Raw genomic sequence first — 25,461 nt, 5'->3', positions numbered from 1 at the left:
TTTTATGTTTTTATATCCCAAGTTCAATATTTGTAGGCCTGTAACTAAGTTTCATTTAGAAGACTTAAAACCCCTCTGCAAAAAAAGAAAGGAAGAAAGAAAAAGAAAAAGGAGCCTTCTTTATCACTAAAAATTAGACCAACTTCCTCTAAAAATCCATGCCTACTTGCATACACCAAACAGTAATTGTCAGCTATGCCAGTAACACATGACAAGTGGAATTGAATGTCCAACTCCTGAGTAACTTGGAATCTGACTCTACAAAATCCTGACAACCAGCCTCACTTTTAAGCCATATTTTGACTGTTCAATTATAAAGTTATTTATGCACTTTTTAATTTATTTAACAGATATATATTGAACACAATAGGACAGCAACTCCGCTTTGATGGAGCTTACAATCTATTAGCAAGATAAGTAATAATTCATTGGTTCATTAACTACAGTGCTATTCAGTGGTATAAGGAGAATAACCCTTAAGCTTTCTTGGCTTGTGAGCTCCAGGCTGATTGACTGAACTTTGCAACATCATAAATTATGCTAAACAAGTTAAGGCTAACACAGTTTACATATATATATATATATATATATATATATATATATATATTTTTTTTTTTTTTTTTTTTTTAGATTTCTATGTGTAAGTTCCATTGCTTAAAAGAATTGACTTATTTGTGACTTAGGTTAAAAAAATTTTTTTTCTAGGTTCCTTGTATGAGTTCTATTGCCTAAAAGAAGTGACTCACCTATGAGGGATATGTGATGATATCCAGAGAACTATTTCCCCACTTCTTGGCTCAGGTCCCTGACAACGGATGAGCTGCAGAAGACAATGTGTTAGGAAAGTGATTTAGCAATTTATTTCTCATCTGAAACCCGAGAGGCAGTTTATACTTGCTTAACAGACAAGCATATGTCTAAATGGCTTTTTTGAGGTCTAATCATGAGTCAACAACACAAGAGGACTCAAATCACTCTGTGCCTGAAGTATCAAGCTTTTGTCATAAATGATCTCAGGCCATCCTTTCTTTCAAAGAATATTATCTCTTATTTCCAGAATGAATAGATCAAAATAATTGACTCCAAAGTACCCTCTTGATGCAATGTACCATAGAAATGGCCGTATAATGAAGCAAATTGAAAACATTATTGTGTTAATCAATCATGGAACAGTGGAGCCCTCAATTTAGGATTGGATTTATATGACTTTAAATAAATAATTTATAGTGTATATCAGCATGAAAGTGGTCAAAGAAAGCAGAGAAGGTGTGAATTAAGTCAGGAAGAAAGAAACTAATTGAAAACTTACTGCAATCCAGAGGAAACGAAAAATAACTCAAGCAAGACTTGAATAGGAGTTTAGAGTTTAGCTAATAGTATTGCCAATGCTTAAAGTAAAAAAAAAATATGTCCTTAGAGCTGACAAAAAAGTGAAGAAGAAATCATTGGAGTAGGAAAACAAAATTGGAGGAGCTCTATGGGAAGCTTCAGAGGCCACACAGAGACAGATATCCCCTCCAACCATAGAAAGCCTTCCTGGCTGAAAGAGTGGGAAATATTCCTGGCCAGAAGCCTGGGGCTGAGGTCTAGAGAGAGTTGGAGGCAGGATGAGATATAAAAGAAAACCAGACAAGAGGCCTGGATCTTTCAAATTAGAAGGAAAAATTTATAATTATAAAGCACCGAAGGGAAACTGGAGAAGGCCAAAGGAACAGAGGCTCTTGGAACTTGTTGGGGAAGATAACATGTAGGGGGCAAGATCTTCTGGCAGGATTTTAAGTCTAGGACTATAATTTCACCTCAAATTTCTAGAACTTATACAAACCATTGAAGGTCTCTCAATTTTATGGAACCCTTCGGAGGGACTGATGCCCAGCAATTCAGTTTCCTTCTATTTATCTATATGTAACACATTGTTTCCTGTAGTGAAGAGACCATTGAATTTTCAGACAGCACAGAAAACTTACACTTTTCAATTGCAAATGTAATACCTTTCTTTCAACAATTGTCAAAAATCTATTATTAGAAAATCAATTCTACACTTGACTTCCAACAACAGATTAGAGATACTCAGCACATGACCTTCAGGACACTATGGAGTGTATTTTCTTATTTTTGGACCAGGCATTTTTCCAGAATCTTTATTATTTCTTCTCTCTATTCTTCCTCTATCCACAGACCATATTTAATTGAGAGTCATACTTCCAACATTGCTGCACTATTTACCTCCTGGAAAGAAATCTTCATTTCTTTAGTGTGAAGCATAATACCCTTTTCATAAGAGTTTTAGAAAATTTGATTTTCAGTTTCTTCATGGATAATGATGTCCAGCATCTTTTCGTGTGCTAATTTGCTATCCATACTGCTAAGCATCTATTATAGAATGTCTAAATTACAAAATAATAACACCCCCCCCCCACACACACACAATTGGCCCATCAAGGTTTGACAAAGATGTAGAGCCTCAAGGACTTTGATACATGTGACTTATGGCATAACAATTCCAGAAAATGGTTTGGTAATTTCTTATAAAGTTAAACATAAACTTTCCATACAGTCCCAGTCCTAGGTATTTACCTTAGAGAAATGAACACTTCTTTTTACACAAAAAGCCTATAAAAATATTTAAGCAGAATTATTTATAATCACCCCAAACTGAAAACAACCCAAACTTCCTTTAACAGGTAAATGGCTAAACAAACTATAGTAAATTCATACAATGGAATATTACTCAGCATTAAGCAAGGATAAACTATTGATGCTAACAACATGCATGAATTTCAGATGCATTCTGCTAAGTGAAGCAAACTATCTCAAAAAATTACATACTATATAATTGTTTTTCTGGAAAAGGCAAAATGATAGTGATGGAAAACAAATCAGTCGCTTCCAGGATTTAGACATGAGAGACAGTACAAGGGAATGTTGAGAGTGATGGAACTGTCTGTTTTGATTGTGATCATGGTTATATAACCTAGGCATATGTAAAAGTCATAATAGTATATATACTCCTCAAAAATATATGAATTTTAATGTATGCAAAATATAAACAAACAAATAAATAAATGTTGAAAGTTTGTCTTTACCAAACAGGTAGAAGTGGTCCCCATCCAGATTAGCTCCTTAATTATAGATGTTCACATCTTATCTAGACTGACCATTCTATCTTGAAATGCTGATTTAATGCTTTGAAAAGGTGGACCCAAATTTAGGTCTTCTGTAATCATCCTACATCTCTTCTATGAATGGAGAACTGGTGGGAAATCTCATTATTGCCCAAAACAAAACAAAACATCTCTATTTGAAAGAAAAGTTTTAATTTATTCTTTTAAAACAAAATTCAGGGATACCTGGGTGGCTCAGCAGTTGAGCATCTGCCTTCAGCTCAGGTCGTGATCCCAGGATCCAGGATCGAGTCCCACATTGGGCTTCCTGCATAGAGCCTGCTTCTCCCTCTGCCTATGTCTCTGCCTCTGTGTGTGTGTATGTGTGTGTGTCTTTAATGGATGAATAAATAAAATCTTTTAAAAAATAAAATTCATATCACGTTTGATTTGTTTTCTTTTTAGTGCCAGCAGTGGGGCTTGGTGGGCTAGAGCTGACTAGGTAAGTCCACAATGCAAAGTGAGGTGGTATCCCTCTTTACCCCATCTTTGTCCCTCTTCAAGTACTTACTTGTGTTTGCTGAGTCTTCTGAAAATTGGCAGAGGTGCTGACTGGGGTGGGGGAGGGGGGAGGATGGGTGCCAGCACAAGTGGAGCTGGAAGAGATGACAGAGCCACTGAAATCAAATTCATTATTAGATTAGAAAAATCTGGTTCCATGAGATTCAGCAGCAGGGCCTGAGAGTAGGAGAAGAGAAGTGGGTAAGTATTCAGAGTTAGTGACTGAAACCTACCTCAATGGGGAGGACTGAAAGAGCCATCTTTAGGCCAAAGTAACTGTGTTTGTTCCTCTACCAATTGTTTCTCACATGGAGGAGAGTGCCTTGTCCCTCTAGCTTTGCAACCTGCAAAATTATGCATCACTAAGAAATTTAGAGTGGTTGAGCCAGGCTAAAAAAGTGAATGGAGACAAGGACAGGAAAATATTAATAAGAGTTTAGAAGGGACATAATAAGAAGCGAAAATTCCACCAACACTGGAACTGAGATGACACTGAGGGACACACCTTTTCTTCTCACCTCCATGTTTCCAAACACAGAAATGCTGGATAAAAACATAACAAAAAGTTATAGTGAAATGCAATGAAAAAGAAAAATATAAGATGTCAAAAATAAAAAGGAAACAAGAAAACAGGATAGTAAGCATATAAACTAATGCCATGACAACTGACTTCTAAGGTATTGTTCCCAAATATAATCCTAATGGCCAGAAATTTGGATTTTAGTACCCAGGTAAGGACCAGAAATGTCGCCCTGGAACTGAGATTCTTGCACAAATCTCAAAGCTAAGATGCCTAAAGAGTTGAATGCTCTGTAAAATTGAGTCTGGAAGTGGCAAGAATCTTTTCATTAGTCTGGGGCTTCAGGTAAAAACGAAAACTGGGGGACAAAATAAAAATAAGTTAGAAATAAAATATTAGGAAATAATATCAAGGAAGTTGGATGGCTTTCCTAGAGAGCTTAGGAGTCAATCAGTGTCACAATTAAGAACATGTACAGTAAAGACAGACTTCCTGTGTTCAAATTCTAGCTCTATCATTTATTAGCTGTGTGATCTTGGACAAGTTACTTCCTCCAACTTTCTCATCTGTAAAATGTAGATAATAATAATGCCTACTTCATTAATTTACCTTATTAATATCCTACCTCCAAAATGTTTAGTATATTGATTTAAAAAACCCTTTGGAAAAAAATTTAGGATTTGAAGGGAATTTTCTTAATCTGATTAAGGTTGCTTAGCATTCTCTTTAATGTCAAGAATAGAATAATGCCAAACCCACAACTCTATGGTCAATTAATCTTTACAATGCAGGAAAGAATAATCAATGGAAAAAAACATTTTTCAACAAATGGCCTTGGGAACACTGGACAGCAACATGCAAAAGGCTGAAACTAGACCACCTTCTTACACTATACGCAAAAATAAATTCAAAATGGATTAAAGACCATATGTGAGACAAGAAACCATTAACTGGCAGTAACTTCTTTGACATTGGCAGTATCAACTTCTTAGTAGATATGTTGCCAGAGGCAAGAGAAACAAAAGCAAAAATAAACTATTGGGACCTCATCAAAATAAAAAGCTTCTTCACAGCCAAGGAAACAATCAGCAAAACTGAAAGGCAAACTATGGAATGGGGGAAGATATTTACAAGTGACATATCTCATAAAAGGTTAGTATCCAAAGTCTATAAAGAGTTTATGCAACTCAATACCCAAAGCTCAAATAATCCAATTAAAATTGAGCAGAAGACATGAATACACATTTTTCTAAAGAAGACATACAAATGGCCAACACACAAAAAGTTGCTGAACATTATCATCAGGGAAATATAAGTCAAAACTACAATAAGATATCACCTCAAACCTATCAGAATAGCTAAAATCAGCAATGCAAAAAACAATAGGTGTTGACAAGGATGTGGAAAAAGGAGAAAACTCATACACTGTTGGTGGGAATGCAAATTGGTGCAGCCACCCTGGAAAACAGCACAGTATGAATTTTCCTCAAAAAGTTACAAATATAACTACCTTACGATCCAGCAATGACACTAACAGGTGTTTACCCAGAGAATACAAAAATACTAATTCAAAGGGATACACGAACCCCAACGTTTATAGCAATATTATCTACCATAGCCAAGTTATGGAAAGAGCCCAAATATCTATTGACTGATGAATGTATAAAAAAGATGTGGTAGTGGTATATATATATATATATATATATATATATATATATATATATATATATATAATACTGGCTGATCACCACCCAGTCAGGAAAGTAACACCTCCAGGGTGTGGAGGGATGAGATCAAAATGCTTATTTGAACCCTCACATGGTTTTGAGACTCCCTCTTGGGTCCCATGTGAAGGCAGGTAGTTGAAGTAGCAAGATGTTGACCTGTCTGGGCTTCCTTCCCACTGGAGGTTCTTCCCTGACTTTGGACTTCACATGATTCTTATTCATACTTGAACCTTTCTCGTCACCCCCTCCTCAAAGCATCTCTTGTGTCATTTGAAAAGAGGTCTTCAGACCTTAGACCGAAAATCACCCCTTTGAGGGGGTGGCTATGCTGCCAAGAGTAAAAAGGACCCGCTGCATCCGGATCACTGGCATTGAACTGGTCGTTTCCCCAGCTTGCTGTCCTTAATGTGTGCTTGTCTCATCTCTTGTGACACATGTTTTCTTCCCTACCCCTGGGGATTGTCTTCAGGGTGTGGACTTCTGGGGTTTGCAGATTTGTAATGTGGCACTTCTTTTTTTGTCTGTAGTTTCTATCTCTAGGGGAAAAGGCAATAATTTCCTAAAATCCATATGAATGTGAAGAACAGCAGTATGTTACTGGGTGTTGTTGTTTTTTATAGTGCAAAATAAAAAAGATGAAAAGAAAAAAATATATATGTGGAATATTATTCAGCCATAAAAATAAATGAAATCTTGCCATTTGCAATGACACAGATGGAGCTAGAGAATATTATGCTAAGCAAAATGTTAGTCAGAGAAAGACAAATACCATATGATTTCACTCGTAAATGGAATTTAAGAAACAAAACAAATGATCATACGGGATAAAAGAGAGAGGCAAACCAAGAAACAGACTCTGAATTATAGAGAACAAACTGAAGGTTAGCAGAGGGGAGATAGACGAGGAGATGGGTGAAATAGGTGATGGGGATAAAGGAAGTCATTTGTGATGAGCATCAGGTATTGTATGTAAGTATTGAATCACTAAATTGTACACCTGAAACTAGGATTACACTTAGATTAACTAACTGGAATTTAAATAAAAATTGTGTGGGACAATTATGAAAAATATTATAAATATTATTGCAAGACCTAAGAAGACTTAAATAAATATAAAAATCATGGTCAATGAATGAGGAAATCTGTATCATAAATGTCATCTCCTCACAAATAATTTATGCATTTTAAATTCCAATTATACCAACAGGTGTTATTTTCTTTCGATGGAATTTTATGAATTGATTGTAAGATTCATATCAACAGTCAAAAGCCAGGAATAGTTGAAGTAATTTTGAATAAGAAAAACAGGAAGGATGTGATGTGTCACACAGATCTCTCTTGAGGCAAGAAAGAATTAATACCCCAAATACTGAGAGTGCTGCTGACAGACACTCATTAGTTGGCAGCTGACTTTGAGTATTGCATCAGTTGAAAAGACCCCAAGGTCATGGCTCTTGTTCAAGGCAATTTACTGATCAGTGCTGGGGTATAAAGGTCAAGTCCTTTGGTCCCAGCTTGGGATAATTTTGAAAGGCTATCCCAACTCCAGAATTCCCTGTGTAGTTTGCAGAGGATTTCATTGGGACTGCATTACAGCTCATCTTCTCTTTCTGTCCAATTCACATCTTTCCTTTCCCTTCCACATGTTTTAATCCCAAGAGAAATTCATAATAAACCTTCTGCATGCTAATGTCTTTCTCAGTGTTTTCCTCTCCTGGGAATCCAACCTGCGACTAAAGACTTTCTCTTTCAGCTATCAAAACATATTTATTACGAAGCTATGATACTTAAGTAGTGTCATAAATAAATAAATAAATCCAAAAAAGTACAGAAACAGAAAGTGGTATAGGTGAATGGTGACATTATATTAAGTTGGGAAAAAATGCTCTATTTGGTAACTATCGCTCTGACAAGTGTCTATTCAGATAGAAAAAAATATTAGGTTTATTTTGAAAAAAGGTCAGTGAGGAACAAATACTCAAATGTAAAAAGTGAAGAAGTAAAGTTATTAATAAAATGTAAGTTAGTGTCTTTGTGACAGGATAGGAAAGAACTTCTTAAACAAGAGGCAAAAGTGGAAACCATAAAGAAGAGGTTGATAAGCTTGATTATATTTAAATTTAAAAGTTTTGCAGGCAATCTCAGGCTTGGATACGTATAATCAACAAAGGAATGGTACTCAGACTATACAAAGAACTCCACAAAGCAGCAAGAGGTAGAAAACTGGCAAAAGGGACACCTGGGTGGCTCTGCCTTTGGCTCAGGGCGTGATCCGGGGATCCAGGATCGAGTCCTACATTGGGCTCCCTGCATAGAGCCTGCTTCTCCCTCTGCCTATGTCTCTGCTTCTCTCTCTCTGTGTCTCTCATGAATAAATAAATAAAATCTTTTTTTTTAAAAGAAAACTGGCAAAAGATATGAACTGAAAATTTGCAGAGGAAGAAACACAAATGGCCAAAATCTTAAGAAAGGATGGTCAAATTCACTAATCAGTAATGAATTATAAATAAGGAGATGTTATTTCTCATCCATAAAGAAAATGAAAATAAAGAATACAGATGTAACAAATGTGGCTGAAGATGTGGGAAAATACAGCAACCTCTTTGGACAGGAATTTGGTAATATCTTGTAAATTTTATTTCTTATACACATCCCTGAGAAACGCATAGGAATGTGCACATGGTGGGATGCCTGGGTGGCTCAGCAGTTGAACATCTGCCTTTGACTTGGGGCATGATCCCGGGGTTCCGGGATCAAATCCCACATTGGGCTTCCTGCATGGAGCCTGCTTCTCCCTCTGCCTTTGTCTTTGCCGCTTTCTGTGTCTCTCATAAATAAATAAATAAAATCTTAAAAAAAAAAAAAAAAAGGAATGTGCACATGGTGACATTCAAAAGGATGATCAGTATGATTTTGTTTGTAATAGCAAATATTTGGAAATCAATAGACAAATCAATCCTGCCTATCAATAAGGAATGAATGAATAAATAATTGTACTACATATATATGATGCCATAGTATAAAGAAGTAAAGTGAATTAAACACATTTACATATCTCAACAAAAATCTTAAAAACATAATATGGAATAAAAATTTGTGTGTGGTTAGGGATGCCTGGATGGCTCAGTTGGTTAAGGGTCCAACTTGTGATTTTGGCTCATGTTGTGATCTCAAGGTCTTCAGTTTGAGTCCAGAGTCAGATTCCATGCTCAGCAGGGAGTCTTCTTCTCTCTCTCTCTCTTTCTCTCTCTTTCTGAAATAAATCTTTTAAAAAATTGTGTGTCATTAGGTAGCATTTATTTATCAAACATAAATTTACAAAATAATATTGTATTCAGCTTTGAAAAATATATAAGTGGTGAATATTTTTAAATATAGAAATATTATAGAAAGGAAACATAAAAGCTTCAGAAAACTGTCTTTGGGGCAAGGAGAGAAGGAAATTGAAAAAGTCTTCAAGTGTATATTACATTTCATTTTTTATAAAAATATTCTGAAGCGAAAAGCTTAATGTGGCAAAATGTTAATATTTATTGATTCTGGTTGGTGATATGATTTTGGATAGTGGATACTCTGCATTTTTCTGTATGTTTGAAATATTTTAGTATATAGATTTCTAAAAATTTAAATAGCAGTGGCATGTAGTAGAGGCCAGAAGTAAGTAGGAGCCTTGGATTGGTTTTGTAAGCATTTGTAACATATCCTTTGAGGAGTTTCAAAAATATTTTGGGAGACTTTTTTTTCCTGGAGGTAAAATTCGCATAATATGAAATTCACCATTTTAATAATTTTGAAATGTACACTTAGAGTTTTTAGTATATTCATAAGATTGAGAAATCACCATCACTATTTCATTCCACACACTTCCATCACCTTTTGGAAGAATCCTGCAAGGAACCAGAGGTCTTACATTAGCAGCAGCTTGGGGAAAATGGTAAAGATATTAATAACTGATTTTGTATGAATTCTCAGAGAGAAACCTGGGATGATTCAACTTACATGTTTAAATTGTCAGTAGGGATTTAGGGTTTTAATATTTCCCCCATAGATAAGAATAGCTCTTACAACTTCCAGAGTTACTCAGTAATTCCTTTTCCCAGGTGGTAACTTTACCCACTATTTCACATGATTTCTTTCTCCTTGGAGTGCTGCTTAGAACAGAGAGACAGAGATATGTCCTCTGCCTAAAGTACATTCTTTTTTGCCATTCCAGACTGTACTAGAAGTCTTAGAAACTGCTCTGGACTGAATGCTGTGCTCCACCCCACACCAACTGCCCCCACCAAACTCATATGTTGAAATCCTAATCCTTGACATGATGGTATTTGGATGTCCCTTTGGGAGGTGATTAGATAATAAAGGCAGAGCCCTCATGAATGAGAATAGTGTGAATGAAAGAGCCTCTGTAGAGGTCCCTGCTCCCCTCTGCCACATCAGGACACAGTGAGAAGATGGCTATCCATGAATCAAGAAGTGGGTTGTCACCAGAGATCCCTAATCTGCTGGTGCCTTAATCTTGGATTTTCCAGCATCCAGAACTGTGAGAAATCACTTTCTGCTGTGTATAAGCCGCTCAATCTACAGTATTCTGTTATAGAGCCCTGACAGACTAAGGCAGGGAACCTCTTCTGACTCTTAAACTGCAATGTGTAATTATTTCCACTATAAAAATTACTCTTAGGGATGTAATTACTTATGGCACAGTCTATCACTTCAGGAAGCTCTGAAACCCTGAAATTCAGTGATCACATCTTTTTACCTTTGAATCCTCAAAACTTAGCATAATTTCCAGAATTCAGTAAATTTTCAAATAATTTTGTTTGACTGAAGGACTTTAACGAATGAAGTATCTGTGACTCATTTTGGTTCCATCCAAGTTCAAGAACAAATATTGGTTGGCCAAACATATCATTTTCAATCAACTGTTGGAGGTAGCCATTAACTTAATATTTAGCATACCTCAAGTAAGCAAACCTCTGAGAACAATGAAATGTTAAAGTGCCCTACCTACTCTTCCTGCAAGGGTTAGCTTAATTCTTTCTGTTTCGTGAGTCTTTCCCTGATAGCCTGATGTGATGGCAGATGTCTTAGACCAGGAAATCAGAAGATTTACACTCAGTGAGAGATCTCTATAGCTGTTTAAACTTCAAGAAAAATTTTTTTCTGAGTCTTATTTCCTTTTGGATAAAACTATGGGTTAGGTTTCTTGGTCCATTTCCCTCTTATCAGTCTCTAATTCTTCCTTGGAACTCTCAGTAGCCATTATTAGTTGGTTTAGACATTTGGCACTTAGCAGATACTATCTTTATTATTTTTATCCTTTTATATTTATACTCATACACATGTATTTTATACTTTTGCAAGGCAAGCATTTTATATTATACTTATATATGTATTATATAGGTACATAGCAGAAGGCTTTTGTTTTGTTGTTTTGTTTGCTTTTGTTGCACCAAATTAAAATAATTATCCCAAAACTTTATAATATGCAGAGGTATTATTAGGCTTCAAGTTTTCTGAGGTAAATGAATCTGCTTGTGTGGATTCAATAGAGATAATTTTAATGCTTATTAGCAAGTTTCTCATTTTTCTCCCAAAAAGGATTTTCTGGATAAAGACCTAGACACAGTTTTCAAAAGCTTTTCTTTATGGATACTTGCTCCATCTTCAAAATTGTTGACCTTTCCATCAACAAGCGAAAATACCACTAATTCTTCTAAAAGTTGAGCTTCAGGTTCTAGCTCTTCATTTCCAAACATTGTTCTTCATTCCATCCAGAGTCCCCTTCAACTTCCTCTGGCTTCTAACTACAGACCTATCAAGAATTTACAATTAGAAAAAATCGCCACCAAAACTCACAGATTTTAACCTCAACAAAACAAACATGTTGTCCTCAGCCTTTAAAAAGCTCCCAGGCTGAACTCTGCTCAGTCAACCAGCCAGAAAGAGGCTCCTACATAATTCTGTGAGAAGGCCCTTGAACTGTGAAGATTTGTTATATATTTTTGGCATCATATTTGTGCATGTAAAAATGTGTATGTGTAAACAGACATAAGGATGAGGTTTATAACAAATGTATTATAATATTTAACATTCAACTGTATAATTAAGCAGGGATTTTTTTTAAGTATAGAAAGTCCAACTTTAATCAAAGGACTTGATCTGGTGGTTGATTTCTGCAATTAGGCATCTCTAAATCTTACATCAGATATCATTTTACATTTTTTGGTTGATTTTTAACAAAAGAGAAAGTATGAATTCCTTAGAATTATTTTATTGTCTCATAATTTCATTTTTCTTCTAAGGAACATACAAAACAAGGCTAAGATTCTTTTATCTGGTTCTGATAAGACAGGAAGCAGATTAGTATAGTGACTAGAAGTTTGGCTTGCAACAGTTGGATTGTACTTCAAATTTCCACTATCACTTTCTAGCCAGAAATCCCTAGACAAATTATTTAACTTTTCTAAGATTCACTTTTCTTATCTGTGAAGTGGAGATAATAAAAGAATGTACGTTATAAGTTTTCTATGAGTACTAAGTAAGGTAATACATAGGAAAAGCAATAAAGATATAGCTTGGAACATTGTGTTTACTTAATAATAGTGATTATCTGAAACTCTTCATGGTAAATAATTTTTGCTCATGGAGAGGGTCTGAGGAATGGTCAGGTACAATTCAGTAGAGTATAATGTGAATCAGATCAAGGAATTTAGGATTTAAAATTCAATTTCACCTGAAAGAGCTTGGGCAACTCACTCATTCTGCACTTATCCTCAATATTGCATAAAAAACACCCTGGAATTTGTATTATCGCAGCTTCCTTTTCCCACATTTTCTCTCTTGCTATGTACTCTCCCCCCACCCCTTATCACAAACTTCTCTTAGAAAAGAATCTGTTGATACTTACTGACACCCTAATCAATAATATCCTTCTCTCCATAGGAATTTATTTTTCAGCATAATAATTCATTTGGTGCTCATAAGCTATATATCTACTAAAGGATCTTCATGTATCAGAAACTGAAAATGGGAGAGGGTTTTGAAGTTGGTGGAGATTTTCAATGACCTTGAAATATTCTTTTGTGGATATTCTTCTTTGGCTCTGCACAAAGCTGGATAGGAAAAAAACAGAACAAAACAAAACCAAAAGTGAACAACAGCAAAAAAAAATCTCACACTAATCTTTTCTTTTTGGTTGCTTGACAAGCAGGGTAAGTTTCTAAGTCAGCTGAAAATATTTTTTTTCTTTTGATAAAATTTTCCATTTCAGAAGTAGGTTCAGTCTGGCAATAACAGGAAAGGATGAAAATCTTTTCATTTTTGTCTGTCATCTTGTGTCTATATGTCTGCTTTGTCACTGTATGTTCACACACACACACACACACACACAAAAGTATTTGGCCTTCTAGGACTATGGAGACATTGTGGAATGACTATGCTTGGAGTTGGGGACCTAGTCCCAATTTAAACTCTATAGCTCATTGGAAGTCCCAATTCTTGGACCTATAAAATTAAAAGAATGGACTAACTTCTGAATTGCAGATAGGATTGATTTTACAGTCATACATTGAGTGATTGGTAGTAGCTGCCTAGGGTACTGACTTAAGGCAGTTGAGATCTTGATGAATTGGAAGAGTGTTTTGTGATAAATTAGCCATAAACACGGGACAGAAAAATGAAGGCCATCATGCCAGAATCTTGCCAATCTTAGGCTGCAAAAATCACTAAGGTCTTTCAATTTTTGCATCACATCAGGTGATGATTAATTCTTTACTTGCTGAAGATGTGACGTATCTGCCCTTCAAGTAGGTCAGCCACCTGCTGTAACCTAGTAGAAGACTATCAACATGTACGAAATATATTATGACTCATTCCTTTCTTAAAGAATTTGAAGAATCATAAATAATTTTCAAAAGCTAAAAAGTGAATTCACAAAAGGGAAGGGAAAATAAGAGTAAAATATAAAAGAGAGAATCAGCATAAGAGTCAATTATGAAATTCAAGGTTTGATTTTAATTTCTCTAACTTTATTCCATATTATTTCCCCTTTCTATTTCATTTCCATAGATTGTGGCAAAATAAAAAGGAGTCACACTGGCCTGATAGTAGTGTGTGAAGCCTGAACATTTTTCAAATTTTCTCATGAAAATGCCTGGTAAAATCTTGAGATTTGTTGAGGAGTCTGTATGATGGGGGAAATGCTTTAGCTGGCTTACTGAGTCAGACTTAAGCAGAGCAATCAGGATGATTGTTCTATTTAAAATTCATCAGCAGAAATGATCACTTGCGTCATCCTTCAAAGATGAGACTTGGGTCTCATGTAAAGGCATTCAAAACCTCATTACCATCTACAGTGCCCTTAGATGCAAGTTACTCAATGCATAGTAAATGGATCAGCACAGCAAGTTGGGCTAAATAGTCACAGGCTCTAAAACTATACAGAGTTTTATAACTAGAATGACATTTTCCTTCTTATATTTTGCATTGAGAATACCATGCAAAAATAATGATATTGGCATGCTTGTTAATAATATATCCTTCGTCTTCCTCAAGTATTCAGTTAAGTAATGATCAAGGCATACATGTGCAGAAACCACCTGTGGCTAGGGAAAGAAATTCTCAAAAAGATGAAACAACAGCACTCAGATCCCACATGGGGCCACGGTTACTGGGCTCAGTTAGGGTACAGGACTAGACCAATTCCCTGACAGAGAAGAAAAACTCATAATTCATGAACCATTGGATAGAGTATTCAAAAGAGTCTTTTTTCAGCAGTGAAGAATAATTAAACCCAGACAAAATACAGTTCAGGTATAAAAGCAGTGGCAGAAAAAATCAAACTATTTCTAAATAACTGTGTCCCAGAACAAAACCCAACAATAGTTATAGAAATAAAAAAGTATCCAGCACTCAACAAGGTAAAACATAATATCCTACATCTAATCAAAAATTGTCAAGCATGCAAGCAATCAGAAAAATGCCGCCTATAATGAAGAGAAAAATCAATCAGACAAAACTGACAGAGATGTTAAAAATAGCTGACAAAAACATTGGAAAACTATTATGCTATACTTTTATGTTCAAAGAACTGAAGAAGAAATTAAATATACTAAATATAAAGATATATTTTTAAAGACCATATAAACTTCAGAGGCGAAAACCAGAAGATAAATCCGGGAAATAAAACCTAGAAGAAAAAGACATTAATGAGATTAATGACAGATGAAATATTGTCAAAGTTTAATGAAATTGAAGACAATAATTGATACTATCCAAAATGAAACTCAGAAACTTCCAGAGAAGACAGAAGAGTAGGACCATAAGCTTACTGTATCCTATGGGATACAACCAGATAACACTCACAGCAGTGTCAATAACCCAGAACATGACCTGAAGACTGGCAGAACAAACTCCAGAACCAAATATAGAGAAGAGGCCACATCAAAGAGGGTAAGAAGAGAAGAGATGTAGTGGGAAACTAAACCCCATGGGTCTGGCCACTGAAGGGAAGAAGAAGCTGAAGATGTGGAGAGGGGAGAGAAACAGACTACCACACAGGGGAGCCTGCACAGCCCATAGCATTCAGCTTTGAAAACCAGAGAGGCTGAACTTCATGAGTTCTTATCCAGCAAGAATTAAAGTCTGAAACTTTAAAAATCAAAAGACTTGGCTCTAGGAGGACCAGAAGAGTAATAGGAAACTCTGTCCTTGGGCTGCCTGGGTGACTCAGTGGTTGAGCATCTGCCTTCAGCTCGGAGCATGATCCCAGGGTCTTGGGATCGAGTCCCACATGGGGCTCCCCTCAGCGAGCCTGTTTCTCCCTCTCCCTCTGTCTCTCTCTGTGTCTTTCATGAATAAATAAATAAAATCTTTTAAAAAAAGGAAACTATGTCCCTGCACATAAAGAGACAGTACAACAAACAGCCTGGGGAGATACAGCATAGAAGGAATGGTTTGAAAAATTCTGGGGGCATACAGGAAGGAGAATCTCAGAATTTGTTGAAAGACTATCCAGAGACAAAGGAGTTGGCAGGTGCCATTTCCCTCTCCCAGCCCCCAGGATAAACACATAGCAACTTGTGGGCACCAACAATGGTACCAGCATTTACTACCTAACTTGTTTGTCTTATGCCCTGCTCCTTCCAGCTGGGTGTGCCTCAGTTCCAGTGCTGCAGATCCCCTCCCCCAGAAGACCAGTGCAAAACTTGCCAAACCTTGCAAAGACCTCATCTCCTGACTCTTTGCTTTGTAGGGTCTTAGTCACAGGGGCAGTGGGGGCTGGTCACCTTCTGCAGAAAACACAAGCACCTTGTTAAAACTGCATGCCCCATCCACACATGCTTTGCAGAGTGGCTCAGGCCTACCCTAGTCTCTGTGACAGCTGCACATCTCCCTGTGGAAGAGGACCAGTGCCACGTTGTTAAAAGCACACATTCCACCTGGGCTTTCAAGAGCAAGAGACATAGCTGACTTTCCTAACACAGAGAAACAGACACAGAAAGTTAGACAAAATGAGGAGACAGAGGAATATGTCTCAAATGAGAGAACAAACAGGACAAAATCACAGCAAGAGACCCAAGCAAAATGGAGATAAGTAATATGCCTGATAGAGAATTTAAGGTAATGATCATAAAGATACCCACTAGACTTAAGAAAAGAGTGATCATATCAGTGAGACTCAACACAGAGATAAGAAAGAACCAATCATCAGTGATGAAGAGCACAATAAATGAAATTTAAAAATACACTAGATGGAATAAATGGCAGGCTAGAAGAAGCAGAACAAATCAGTGACCTAGAGGACAGAATAATGGAAAGTAATCAACCTGGACAGGTTACAGAAAAAAAAATTATAGTAGACTGAGCAAAATGAGAGTAAACTTAGGGAAGTCAGTGATGCCATCAAGTGTAATAACATTCTCATCATAAGCATTGCAGAAGAAAAGAGAGAAAAGAGGGCAGAAAACTTATTTGAAGAAATAATAGCTGGAACATTCCTAATCTAGGGAAAGGAAACATATATCCAGATCCAGGAGGCACAGAGATCCCCCAACAAAACCAACTTAAAGAGGTCCACATTAAGACACATAATAATTAAAATGGCAAAAAAAAAAAAAAGAGCCATGATAAAGAGACAATTTTAAAAGCATCAAGAGAAAAGAAAACAGTTACATATGAGGGAAACCCCATAAAGCTAGCTACAGATTTCTCAACAGAATCTTTTCAGGCCAGAAAAAAGTGAAAAATCTTTCACTTTCTGGAAGGGAAAAATCTGCAGCCAAGAATCCAGCAAAGTTATCATTCAGAACAGAAAGAGAAACAAAAAATTTCCCAGACAAACAAAAGTTAAAGGAGCTCATGACGACTAAACCAACCCTAAATGAAACGCGAAAGGGGACTCTATGAGTAGAAAGAAAATACCATAAATAAGAGTAAAAAAAAAAAAAAAAAAGGGAAGCACAAAAGCAGTGAAAATAAGTATACCTGTAAAAAAATTGGTTAAGAGATTCACAAAATAAATGGATGTAAAGTATGACACCATATACTTAAAACATGGAGAGGAAAAGAGTAAAGAATGGGTTCAAACTGAAGTGACCATCAACTTAATATAGACTGCTATATGCATAAGATGTTATATACAAACCTAATGGTAACCGCAAATCAAAAACGTGTAATAGATATACGAAAAATAAAGGAATCCAAGTATATCACTAAAAAAAGCCAACTTATGGAAAGAGAAGAGAGCAAGGGAACAAAGGAACAGAAAAGATCTACAAAAATGAAACACAAAACAAATAGTAAAATGACAATGTATACATACCTATCAATATTATTTTGAATGTAAATGAACTAAATGTTCCAATCAAAAGACATAGGGTGACAGAATAGATTAAAAAACAAACAAATAAAACCCTACAGGCTTCAGATCTAAAGACAATTGCAGATTGGAAGTGAGGGGATAGATAAACATTTATTAAGCAAATAGATGTCAAAAGAAAATGGGGGTAGCAATAGCTATTTCAGAAAAAAAAATTGACTTTAAAACAAAGAGTAACAAATGACAAAGAAGGATACTATATAATCATTAAGGAGACAATCCAACAAGACATAACAATTGTAAATATTTATGCACCTAACATGGGAGCACACAAAACATAAAAACACTTAATAACAGACATAAAGGAACTACTTGACAGTAATAAAAGAATAGTAGGGAACTTTAACATCCCACTTACATCAATGGAAAGACCATCTAAATAGAAAATAAACAAGGAAACAGTGGTTTGAATAACACACTGCACTAGAAGGATTTAATATATATATTCAGAACACTCCATCTTAAAACAGAATACACAAATTTTCAAGTGTATATGGAATATTCTCCAGAATAGATCACATATTAGGTCATAAAACAAGTCTCGACAATTTCAAAATGATCAATGTTATACTATGTACCTTTTCTGACCACAGCACAATGAAACTAGAAATCAACTACAAGAAAAAATGTGGAATGAACACAAATACATGGAAGTTAAATAGTACGCCACTATACAATGAATGGGTCAACCAAGAAATCAAAGAGGAAATAAAGAAAAAAACATGGAGACAAATTCGAAAACATAATCAATGGTCCAAAATGCTTGGGATCAGGCAAAGGCAGTTTTTAGAGAGAAGTTTATAGCTAAAGGCCTGCCTCAAAAAGCAGGAAAAATTGCACATAAACAAACTAACCTTACACCTAAAGGAGTTAGAAAAAGAAGAATAAACAAAACTCAAATATAGCAGAATGTTGGAAATAATAAAGATTAGAGCAGAAATAAATGATAAAGAGATTTTAAAAACAATAGAACAGATCAATGAAACCAGGAGCTGATTTTTGAAAAGATCAACAGGATTGATAAACTTCTAGGCAGGCTTACCAAAGAGAGAAAGACAGAGACAGAAAGTACTCAAGTAAACAAAATCAGAAAAGAAAGAAGAAAAATAACAACCAACATCACAGAAATACAAAGGATTGCAAGAGAATATGAAAAATTACGGGTTAATACATTGGACAACCTGGAAAAAAATGGATAAAATCCTAGAAACATAAAAATAACAAAAACTGAAGCAGTAAGAAATAGAAAACTTGAACAGACCAATTTGATAGCTCTGTCCATGATCGCAACCATGTTTCCCTTGTCTCTAGCAGTTAAGATAGTTAAGTCATGTCACTTGGTGCCTGTCACCCCACTATCCCACCAATCCCAATGAATTCAGGGAGCCTTGTTTAACGATAGAATTAATGACTTGTAGAGAATGGCAATATAAAACTGTACAAAGATGTTGGTGTTTGCTTCAACAATGCATTTCTTAAAAATTACCAGCAATGGAATTGAATCAGTAATTAAAATACTCCCAACAAACAAAAATCCAAGACCAGACAGATTCACAGGTGAACTCTATCAAACATATAAAGAAGACCTAAAACCTATTCTTCTCAAACTATTCCAAAAAATAGGAAGAGGAAGGAGGAAGAGAAAGGAAAATGTACAAATTCATTCTGAGACCAGTATCACCCGGATACCAAAACCACATAAAGATACCATAAATAAAAGGGGCACCTGTGTGGCTCTGTGGTTGAGAGTCTGCCTTCTGCTCAGGACATGGTCCTGGAGTCACAGAATAGTCTCACATTGGGCTCCCTGCAGGGAGCCTGCTTCTCCCTTTGCCTGTCTCTGCCTCTCTGTGTCTCTCATGAATAAATAAATAAAATCTTAAAAAAAAAGACACCACAAAAAGAGATAGGCAATGATCTCTGACAAACCTATATGCAAAAATCCTCAATAAAATATCAGCAAACCAAATCCAACAGTATATTTAAAATATCATTCACCACTACCAAGTGGGACTTATTCTTGGGATACAAGGGTGGTTCAATATTTGCAAATCAATCACCATAATATATCACATCAATAGGTAAAAGGATAAAAACCATATGATCATTTCAAAATATGCAGAAAAATCATTTGACAAAGTACAACATCCACTCATGATAAAAACCCTTAAAAAAGTTGGTTTAGAGGGAATGTACCTCAACATAATGAAGACTATATAAAAAACCCATGGCAAACATCATACTCAATGGGGAACAGTTGAAAGCTTTTTCCCTAAGGTCAGAAACAGACAAGAAGGTCCACTCTCATCAATTTTATTCAACATAGTACTGGAAGTCCTAGTCACAGCAACTAGGCAAGAGAAAGGAGTAAAGGCATCCAAATCAGTAAGGAAGAAGTAAACATTTCACTATTTGCAGATGACATGATACTATATATATATAAAACCCAAAGCACTCTACCAAAAAATGACTTGAACTGATTAAAGAATTCAGTAAGTTTGCAACTTTTTACCCAAAGAACACAAAAACACTAATTCAAAGAGATACATGCACCCCTATGTTTATTGCAGCATTATTTACAATAATCAAGTTATGGAAACAGCCCAAGTGTCCATTGATAGATGAATAGATGAAGATATGGCATATATATATATATATATATATATATATATATATATATATAGTGGAATATTATTCAGCCATAAAAAATTAAATCTTGCCATTTGCAACAACATGGATATGATTGCAAGTATAATTATATAATTAAAGTATAATTCTAAGTGAAATAAGCCAGTCAGAAAAAGACAAATACCATGATTTCATTTATAAGTGGAACTTAAGAAACAAGACAAATGAATAAAGGAACAAAAAGAGAGAGACAAACCAAAAACAAGATTCTTAATTATACAGAACAAATAGGTAGTAAATAGAGGGAAAGGGAGTTGAGGGGGTATTAGTGAATAGGTAAAGGAGATTAAGAGTACACTTACCTTGAGGAGCACTGAATAATATAATGAATTGTTGAATCGCTATATTGTACACCTGAAATGAATATAAATGAATGTGTTAACAGACTGGAATAAAAAAAACAGAAAAAGAAAATGAAACAGAGAAAAAAATACTAGAAAGTAAAAAAGACAAAAAAATATCAGTAAACTGTGATACAACTTCAAGTGACTTAATGTATGTGTAATTAGAGTTCTTTAATGTATGTGTAAACCTTCTTTAAGGTGGGAACCAAACAAAAATAGTTGAACACAGGGTGGCCAAAAATTTTTCAAATTCATAAAAATTATAAACTTCAATGAAGCTCAAAAACTAAAAAATAAGAAATGTAAGGAATACTACAAGGTACACTATAACCACATTGCCCAAAACTAGAGATAATGAGAAAATTTTAAGCAGCCAGAGAAAGATTTTAAATTATATACAGAGGAGCAAAAGTAAGGACAACAGATATCTTGTCAAAAACAATGCAAATGGAAACACAGAGAACCAACATTTTTTAAATTATGAAAGGTCAAAACATTCTGTCCATCTAGAATTCTACACCCAGTAAAAATACCTTTCCAAAAAAAGTGATATGGAGGTTTTTTCTGAAATCCAAAGCTGAAAGAATTTACTACCAGTGGTCTTGTAGTATAAGAAATGCTTTAAGAATTCTTTCAGGTAAAAGGAATATGATACTAGTTGGAAATTTGAATCTACACAAAGGCAATAAACATTTGGCTTTTATTATTTAAATACCTTTAAAAGCTAATTGTGCAAGTAAAAATAATAATCAAATATGGGGTTTATATATAGAAGTAAAATGTATGACAGTAATAGCATCAATATCAAGAAGGTAAAAATGAGAGTAAACTGTTATAAAGTCCTTATAATATGATATGATATAAAATGATATGTTACCACTTGAAGATAGACTGTGATAAGGTAAAGATATATACGGTAAATCCTAAAGCATCTTCTAAAATGACAGAAGAAACAATTACAGATAATAAGCTAACAAAGGAGACAAAATGGCACCAAAAATAAAGTTGATCCAAAAGAAGGCAGGAAAAGGGGAACAAAGATCATATAGAGAAATCAAATAGGAGGTTGATTTAAATCTTGTCATATTAGTAATCATATGATGTGTAAATCTAAATAACCAAGTTAAAAGGCAGAGACTACCTATCATGTTAAATAAAAAAAATTACTGACCAAGTATATGATGCCTACAAAAACCTACAACTTCAAATATAAAGACACAAATATGTTAAAGTATTTGAAAAGATATGCCATGCTAACATTATCATTTCATAATGATAAAGGGATCACATATTGCTGGTAAAAAGGTTAAATGGAACCATGCCTTTGGAAAACAATTTGGAAATTCTTTATAAAGTTAAACATAAACTTGCCCTATGACACAGCCATTTTACTCCTTGGTATTTATTTACCCAAGAGCATATGTCCATATAAAGACTTGTATAAAGATGTACAAAATAGCTGTACTTGTAACAACCCCAAACTGAAATCAACCCAAATGTGGATCGATAGATGAATGAATAAACAAGATATATTTTATCCATACAATGGAATACAATGGAATAGTATTTAACAACAAAAAGAATGAAGTCTTGATGCATGCAACAATGTGGATGAATCTCAAAATAATGGCTCAGCTTGAAAAACATCTTGAAACATTCTTGAAAAACAGAATACACACTATATAATCTATTTATATAAAATTCTAGGCAATGCAAACTTATGTATAGTGACAGAAAGCAGACCATTGGTTCCCAGGCGAATGAAAAAGAGGGAGTGTTGTGGGTAGAAATGGAAGAGAGAGATGACAAAGCGACACAAGGTTTCTTTTGAGAGTGTTTACATGTTCACTATCTTTATTGTGGTGATGAATTCATGTATCATATTGGACATGTGGACATATGTCTTGTCAAAACATACAAGATGGTATACTTTAAAAACGTGCATTTATTGTACATCAATTATACCTCAATAAAGCTGTTCAAAAATAACTGGAATGCAAAGTATGCAGAGAACATATCACCTCAGGGTGATCCAGATGCAAATGTTTACCACTTTTTCCTCTCCACCTTACACCTTAAAAATTAGCATTTTGTTTTATCAGCAGAATAACTAACTTGATAACTGTCTCAGAAACAGGCAGATGCTGACTAGAGACCTTAATTGGACACATATTAACTGAATATATTACCCAAAGATAAAGGCTGTCGTGTTGGTTTTAAGTATCTTTCTGTACAATTATAATTTTTCATCAATTTAAACAAACTTATAATAACCTCACTTAAAACCTTTTAATTCACCAAAGAAAAATTTCAGACTTTCCTGCGGCACAATTGTAAATGCAGACATAGATTCATAGTACCTGAAAGGACCTCAGAAATATCTGGCTTGCTTTTACAAAGAAAGAGATTGAAAGTCAAGGGAAATGAGTGGCCAGCTTGAAGTCACATGGCTGAGACCAGAACTTGTGTTTCCTGACTCTCTAGGTAGGATTTCAGTATTTCAAACTCAGAGGACATTGATATAAAGCCCATTCAATATATATTTGTTCAACTCACAATGAATATCCCAGATTGAGCTGGTGACCTTATATTCTTCTCTTTTAAAATATACTGAATTATTATAAAAGAAAAAACACATTTTTGTGCAAATATCTATACCCCCCACCTTTCTACATTAACAAGTTTCCGTTTTTGGAAAGGGACACCCTAGGAAGAATATAAACTGCCCTCATCTCTTCATCCTCTCATTTCTCTTCTGTTATATTTAGGGCATGGCCCGTTTATGAGGATTTATGAAAACATGGGCCAATACAAACTCTCTCATTTTTCCCCCTTACCTATGATTTCTTAATTTTGTACTGTACTTAATTTTTGTCTATATTTTTATCTTTTTATTAAATTTCTGGTAATAATCTTTCTAGGAATTCTGGGGAACATTAGTCAGTCTTCTCGAATTCTAAGCTGTTAAAGGCCCAAACTATGCATTAAAAACTGCTAAAAGAGGAAGAGAAAGGGAATAAAGGACTAGCACCACCATTCATCCATTAGAACAAGTGTAGGGGTGGAAATCTATGCATGGAAACTAAGGGAAAACTAGTATCGGTCATTAAGAAACAGATGCATCTCATTCATGGTTTTTGCCATGAACAAACACACAGAAAATTTCGCAGCTCTGGTTTTTTTTCTACTCCACCATTGTTTTGTGTGACTATTCCACAAATTCCATCTAAGGAGAAAATGCTAATTCTTTGTGGCCCAATTTGAATCTAAAATATAATCTTCTGACATTTTTTGTATATAGAGTTTCCAGAAATCTGACCATATTCGGAGGGATTGAGAAACAGTAGGTGATAAAACAAGGCTAATCTTCAAAGTAATTTAATTGTAGGGTAACACACTGTATCCTAAAAAAATAACTGGAGCATAATGACAATTATGACATAGCAGTGGTTCTCAAATTTGGGGGTGCATAAAAGTCACAGAGAATTCCCTGGGACTTCTCCCAGAAATTCTGGTTTAGTAGGTTAGGAGTAGAGCCCAATTTCCACTTATTAAAAATTTTGCAAGTGATTTTGTTGTAAGCAAATTTGTACTGATAAAAATTGCTCAACTTCTCACCTTTTTTTGTTGCTAGTAAAACTTTGGTTAAAATTTCAGTTCCACAACTCACTAACCAGAAGTCCTTAGAGAAGTCACACGACCACTCTGTATCTCAGCTTTAAAAAAATGAAATAATGTATGTAAAGTGCCTGATACATAGTAGATTTTTAAATAATATTAGTTTCTTTACCCAAACACATATTCTATTCAATCTGAGCCTAATCTACAATGTGTCTCTCTCTTAATTCTTAACCTAAGTGTAAACCACTCCACATATTTAAGATCATGAAAACTCACATACCTCAACTCAAATGACCGGTTACCAGCCTCAGAAACATTTTTGCTATGTTTGAACGACTAAGGCACAACAGAATATTGATGCATGCATATGATTAGTCCTGTTACAAAAGCCAGCTGACATAAGATTTTAAAACTTATTCAAGTAAAAAATGTAATCATTAACCCAAACTGACCACCCCGCCTTGGGTACTATTTTGTAAACTGAGAAAAACTACTTTAAGTAGGAAGATATAAAGTATTTCTGTGTATAGACAAGAGTTCAAGATAAATCCTTATACATTTTTTGACATATGTTTTAGTCCCTCAGCCTCTTGCATTCACATTCATTTGAGTGCTTTAGATCCAGCAAGATGCTCTGAAACACCCAGGATTTAAAGATAGGCCCAATGCACACCCAGACAACCCAGAGGAAAGTGAGAATTACACTTGTGCCTGTAGTCAATAATGGTTAAAGAGAAAATCATCATCTCAGTGAACACACAAAACTCAATCCGAGGCAGTATATGAGAGTCTATCTCCTTATTTATCAGTGCTGGATCAATGCCAATAGAAGTTATTAACAACATTTGACCAGAGCCTTCCAGACCAAACTCCAGTCCTAAGACTTCCTCCAGTCCACCAAATCCACTGAAATCTTCCTAATCCATATACTTAAAAAGCCAACCCCTCTTTAGCACTGTTCCACAAAACATTGGGGAAAGCATGCCAGCCTTGTATTTATGGTAGAGGGGGTTAG

At 35.1% G+C, this 25,461-nt stretch overlaps 2 long non-coding RNA genes across 4 annotated transcripts in view; one reads left to right on the top strand and one right to left on the bottom strand.

The window, feature by feature from the left end:
- Window positions 1-1,146, top strand: part of LOC112651822 (uncharacterized) — a 59,128-nt gene extending 57,982 nt beyond the window's left edge. For 2 of the 3 annotated variants that reach the window (XR_003131072.3, XR_003131069.3), the window contains exon 5: window positions 706-1,146. This is a non-coding gene — a long non-coding RNA (uncharacterized LOC112651822). Of the gene's footprint in view, window positions 1-350; window positions 559-705 lie in introns of those variants that run through there. The other variant, XR_003131071.3, reaches the window with a different exon arrangement.
- Window positions 1,147-11,456: 10,310 nt separating this feature from the next.
- On the bottom strand, window positions 11,457-24,822 carry LOC112651824 (uncharacterized). The gene is made up of 4 exons (XR_003131073.3): window positions 24,727-24,822; window positions 20,784-20,835; window positions 12,823-13,027; window positions 11,457-11,727 (listed from the first exon to the last, which is right to left on the bottom strand). It is a non-coding gene; the product is annotated as an uncharacterized LOC112651824 (long non-coding RNA).
- Window positions 24,823-25,461: the final 639 nt, after the last annotated feature.

This window comes from Canis lupus, chromosome 4 (assembly GCF_003254725.2).
Source record: "Canis lupus dingo isolate Sandy chromosome 4, ASM325472v2, whole genome shotgun sequence".
Classification (NCBI taxonomy): domain Eukaryota; kingdom Metazoa; phylum Chordata; class Mammalia; order Carnivora; family Canidae; genus Canis; species Canis lupus.
This window is presented reverse-complemented; position numbering and strand designations above follow the sequence as displayed.